The 6095-nt window shown below is 41.3% G+C and overlaps 1 long non-coding RNA gene across 1 annotated transcript; it reads right to left on the bottom strand.

Moving 5' to 3' along the window:
• Positions 1-1691: 1691 nt before the first annotated feature.
• LOC134483892 (uncharacterized) lies at positions 1692-4425 on the bottom strand. The gene is made up of 2 exons (XR_010061063.1): positions 4054-4425; positions 1692-2033 (listed from the first exon to the last, which is right to left on the bottom strand). It is a non-coding gene; the product is annotated as an uncharacterized LOC134483892 (long non-coding RNA).
• Between the last annotated feature and the right edge of the window lie 1670 nt (positions 4426-6095).

Here is a 6095-nt window from a genome sequence, read left to right as displayed (position 1 = left end):
AGAGAGACCTGAGACTAATGGGAGCAAGATGGGCACTCCACTCATCTATCACCTTCCTTCACCCGGGGAATTAGAATCATAAATGTGCGTGTCACGGTGTCTCAGAAAGAACACGATGTCCCCAGCTTGGCAAGTTTGGGGGACAGTGACCTGGGCTCAGGTCTCACTAATCACCACATACCAGTGGTTTTAAATAGATTTTCGAGTTTCGGTTTCTGTCCTTTCTCCAACAATCTATTTTTTGATATGGGTTGAACCTCGCCTTACCCGAATTCATTCTTACATTGGACTAATTCCCACCATCCCAGATAGAAATTTAAAGGGTCTTTGCGGACATGATCAAGTCAAGGGGAAGTAATTGTGGAAGGGCCTTAAGTTGGGAGAGAGACCTGCCTTCAGTGAGTAAGGTATCTAGGCCAGCAAGCCAAAGGGAGAGGCTGGAGCAGATCTGTCAATCATAGCTCTTGCCACAAAACACTTGCTAATGAGCAAATATGCTTGAAATGTAGGTGCAGAATTCACCCCCTGCTTCACTTCCATTTAAATGATTGCTCTTGGCTTTGTGGAATGCCTAAGACTAAACTTGTAGAATAAACTTGCCAACATGAGGTTTAAAACATCCTCTAAGAAGATTTGAACACGCCCCACCCAGTCATCGTTACAAGCACACAATGAAGTAAAAGAGCTCATGTTAAGGGAACATTGTGCCCTTAGGTTTTTGTTGTCTAAGGTGAAGAACAATGGGTAAGAACATGCAAACCAATGTAGCCAGCACTCAGACTAGACATCATCTATAGACTATGAGTCCATTCATGCCTGTCAGTTACACTACCTCCTGTTTGGCTTCTCTAACCATACCTCTGGGAAGCCAGCCGGACTCGAAGGTATTACTTGTGTTCTTTTAAGCCTTAGTTGTCTCTATAAGGTGGGGAGATTTGAGCAGCATATTTGGAGTATTCTGTGTGAGTTCTTAGGTTTACAATGAGCTTTGAGCAAGTGGCATCCCATGTCTGCTTCCCTATTTTCCTTTGTGAAACAGATGTCACAATCATGACCCTTGGGCTTGGTGTTGGGACCCAGTTAAAGGTGTGCAAAGCTTGTTGAAGTCTATCTGGTTGCTGACGCTTAATAATGGCAATTGTTCATTTGCAGAGGAAATCAAATGTTATATATAAAGCACAGAACAGTGCCCGGTGTGGAGTACATGCCAAATACTTGTTTACTATTAAGTTCATCATTGCTAATCGTATTAGGCGGTTTGGATATTAAACAAGACTAAAAATGTCTCATTTAAAATAAATTTTTGAAAATTCAATATTTATCCAAGACCATATTGGAAGAAGCTGGCAGTTCTCCTCAGTGTCATACTCTCTGGCAGTGTTAAGAAAAATACTCTACATAACGCTTTCCTGTCTTTGAGCTCATTCACGCTCATGTTTTTGTTTTTAAGTATTTCTTTAGGAAAACTTGTTATGTGTTTACATTTCACTAGATCTTTCTAGAAGTACTATTGCACTTCCAAAACGTCATTGATATTGGAACATGGAGTTGGTTTCTTTTGCTTTTTACTTTTACTTCTTCACCGATTTAAAAAGAAATTCTCCCTTCCCGAAAGTAATATGAAAATTGAAATATCCTCTCCTACTCTTACAGGATGTCTGGTGAAATTAAAACATCACGACTTTTAATGATTCATTAAAATGATAAGTCTCTTTAATCAAGACAAAATAATTCTCAGTGACTTGAGGTATCAAAAGAGAACTGACATTTAAGCTGTTTCAAAAGCAACCGGAGACGCCGGAGAATATTGCTTTTGGTGGTCGAAAGAAGTTCTTTCCAAACTTCTCAGTTTTATTCATTAAGGAATCATGGGTCTGGAGAGATGGCTCAGTGGTTAAAAGCACTTTGGCTGCTTGTGAGGAGTTGGGTTCCATTCCCAGAAGCAAGAACAGGCTTCCCACACAGGTCTCTACTCCAGTTCCAGGGTACTTGACACCCTTTTCTGGTCTTCATGGTGGCTTCACATCTGTACACTCAGGGACACACACACACACGTACATAAAATAAAGAACTCTCTTCTAATGAAAATTATAATCTAAGATGTCAAATTCTAGGGTATAGGCTGTGGTACACAGTCAGTGGGTGCTCAAGAGGATCACAGATGCCTTTCTCAAACACAATGGAGAAGAGCAGCTGCTTCTCCTCCCTTTTCCTGTGCATGTGCGTGCTGGGAGCTGACCAGAAAGCCGCCTCCGTGGTGAAAAAGAGCCAATTGTTTTGTGGTCCATTTGCCTGTGTACACTCTTATTATTATAAACAAAGTGCTATAATCAGACAGGGTCACAGACTTAACAGCCTTGAGTCACCTAGGGTCAGTATAGGTTGAAGGGTCGTGTGTCTCAGCATAGAACACCAAGGAGAAGGAACCATTACCCAACCGTGAATGAAATATGGCCCTGGCTAGCACTGTGGCTTTGAACAAGAGGAATGAACCAGTGCCAAGCTGCATTCTGGCAGGGAGAGCATTGGGATAATGCCTCTGCATATCTGTGTTCCTGTTTTCTGATGCCCTTTAGAGCCTTCTAGTAGACAAATACTACTTCTGCCTTCTGACACTGTCCTGGGAGACCATCTTCCTGAGGCGCGAAATTAAAACAGGCACAGATAGGCTGACAAGGGATCTCGAAAGGCAGCCCACCAGCAAGTTTTATGCTCGGGTTTTTATTAGTCCATATGAAACTGGATGACATGTTGCATTGAGAAGCCATCATTATCACTTAAGCACCCAAAGAGGGCGTTGAAATGTATTCGTTTATTCTCAGCCATAAATTTGATCCACAAAATTAATCTTTGTACCTTCTGTTCAAATGTTAGTTTCTTCGTGGGCTATTGAATATAGTGCAGAGTCCGTTGTAGCTTAGCACCCAGCTGACCCCACCCCCATTTGCATACTCTGAGTAGAATCACTCATGGAAGACAGAAAGTCCCTGCTATCAGATCGACTACCGTCCTTGCACAAGGTTGGAAGACACAGATGATAAAAATGATACTTTGTTGAGGAGAGAGATGGGCGTGCTGTTGAGTGACAGGCTGAGCATCAATATTCACTAATGCTTTCTGTTTTCTTAGTCACCATATCAGATTGATCATTCTAGCTTTGATAGCTTGGCACAGAACTACTGGGAACGCTTAAAGTTAACCATCCATATGGTGAGTGGTTAAAGAGTGGGACTCTAGAGTCCCATTGTGACTATTTAACTTGCGGCTCTGCTAGCTAGTGGTGCAGGCTTGGGCAATGCTCACCAGCCTACAGTGTCTGACTCCTTAGATGGATTCGATACTACTGCCCTCATGATATTTAATAGCTATGTAAATGTAAAAATGCTTACTGTGAATTTTGGTGCATCAAATAACTGTCTTCTAGTTTGGATGGTGATGATTTTACTTCCAAATTGCTTATAAACAATCGACATTTACTTCTTGTAGTTCTGGAGGCTAATAGTCTGATGTCAGAGTGCCAGGAGGGTGGTATCAAGGTGAAGTTCCTCCTGTGGGTGGTAGAATTTGGACTTCCTGTATTCTTTTTATTTAGTGAATGTAGAACACGATAGCTTCCTGTTCACTCCTTACAAGAATGCTAAGAGCAGACACGAGGGCACTACCCTCCTGACTTTAAATATTATATATACACATATATGTATATATAATATTTAAAATATTAAAAACCCATTTTTAAAACCATCACACTGAATTTAGGATTTCAGCTTAGGAACAGTCTGTTCACTGCAACTGATAACCTCGAGAATGAACCAGGCCTATCACTTGGAATCTGTGATTAGTGTAATTAGGATTAATATTTGGCTTGTGCTAGCTGTAAGGATATCTTCACTCACATGCGATTATATGGAAAATAGAGAACAGTGCCTGTCTTTGTGACATCATGGTGTACAGTCGCAGGAAGAGAGAAAAAGAGTCATAGGGCTGGAGAGGAAAGGAAATCTTTCCCAGTTAAAGAGTTGTAGCCATTGTTATTTACAAGTTGATTCAACTCACTTCTCAATCAAAGGATCGAGGCGGTATTCTTCATTACAATGTTGTCGAAGTTTTAAGACGTCAGGCAAATTGGAATTTTTCTGGGAACAGGTACAGAGATGGACTCATGAGAAAAAGGGGGCATGGAAATTCTTCTTCATCGGCCAGGAAGCTTAGGTTAAGGGACTGGTTCCCTGGTTACCCATGCTTCCGGTAAACCCACGCTTCCGTTACCCATGCTTCTGGTAAGCCATTTTTTCTTTCCGAAATTCAGCTTTCTTTCATGTGTACATTTGAGTTGTTGAGAAGTAGCACTTCTCAGATGATCTTCTGGACAAATTAGTTCCATATACTTAGTCAAATCTGGGGGCAGTGCAGTGTGCCTCTTCAGCCCAGGAACTCCTGTGGCATCAGCTCTCACTTAAAATTCTTCCGGGTTTACAAAGACCTCCCGTTCTGTGAGCTGTCTCTCTACTCTGGCGGTTGTTGAGTTGTGTAGACGCTTTCTTACACTTTATTCCTATTGGCCTGGTTTTGCTGTTGTGTTTTTGGTCCTAATACCAAATAAATTGTTACTAGGCTCAGTATCCTGCATTGCTCCTGTGTTTCCTAGATATTGGTCCTACAGTTAAGTCTTTGATTTTGAATTGATTCTGTATACAATGAGAGTCAGGACCTTGTTTCTTCCTCTGAATATCAAGGTCATGTTTCTTCAGCACTACTTGTGGAGACAGTCCTTCCTACAATGTGTATTCTTGATGCTTTTGTTGGGAGTTAGTTGGCTGTAAATACATGGTTTTATTTCTGGGTCTCTGTTGTTACTATTAGTATATTTTATTTGTATGTTTGTATGCCAGTATTGTTTTAAAAGTTATTTCCTTAGTTTTTGAGATTATAATATAATTACACCAATTCCCCACCCTCTTACTTCTTTAAACCCTTTCATTTACTCCCTCCTTAATGTCTTTTAGTTCTCTATATTGTTTTGAGTCTGGTAGTATATTACAGACTTCTTATTGTGACCCAGGACCTGGCAGAAGCAACTTAAGGGAGAAGAGCCTTGTTTTGGCTCGTGGTTCAGACATACAACTTGGATGGTCACACCTGGTGGATCCAGAGACTAGGAGCTAGGCTGAGGTGGGCCTGTCTGAAAATGCACAAGACTTTCCCTATGTTTTGTGTTTGTCAACCAAGTCCCATGTCCCAAAAGGTCCAATGCCTCTCAAAACAGCACCACTGCATAGGGACCAGCCTGTGGGGACACATTGCGCATAAATATCTGAAAGAGAGTAGGTAATGTGATGCCTCTAGCTACCTTTTGTTGTTGAGGATTGATTGATTCCTTCAGCTACTTGGGGGTCATGACCCCCCTCCCCATAGGCTCACGTGTTTAAATGATTGGCCCATAGGTAGTGGCACTATTAGGACTATGAATTTGTTGGAGCAGATGTGCTCTTGTTGGAGAAAGTATGATCACACTGTGGGTGTGGGCTTTGTGGCCTTTTATGCTTAACCTGCACTCAGTGTGGCTACCATCTCCTTCTGATGCCTGCAGATCAAGAACTCTCAGGTCCTTCCCTTGCACTCTATTTGCCTTCGTACCATGATGATAATAGACTAAACTTCTGAACCTGTAAACCAGCCCCAATGAAATGTTCTCCTTTATAAGAATTGCCATGGTGTCTCTTCATAGCAATAAAGCCCAAATTACAACAGAGTTCTTTCAGGGTTTTATAAGAACAAGTATGTCAAAGAGATACCTTAACTTCATGCTCATTGTAGCATGATGTATAGTAAACAAGACCCAGAATCAACAGAAGTGCCAATCACTAGAACTGACAAGGAAAGTTTGATATGTGTAGACACATATACAGTGGGAGATAAGGAAAAAAGAAGGAAATGCTGTCATTTCTGGCAACAGTTAGAGGTTTGAAGGAATTTATGATAAGTACAATAAGCCAGGCATGGGAATGTGAATACTGCATGACTTCTGTCTTAGTTAGGATTTAACTGTTGTGAACAGACACCATGACCAAGGTAACTCTTAAAAAGACCATTTCATT

Source organism: Rattus norvegicus, chromosome 20, assembly GCF_036323735.1.
Source record: "Rattus norvegicus strain BN/NHsdMcwi chromosome 20, GRCr8, whole genome shotgun sequence".
In the NCBI taxonomy this organism is placed as follows: Eukaryota; Metazoa; Chordata; class Mammalia; order Rodentia; family Muridae; genus Rattus; species Rattus norvegicus.
Note: the sequence above shows the minus strand (reverse complement) of the source record. Positions and strands in the feature narration are given on the sequence as shown.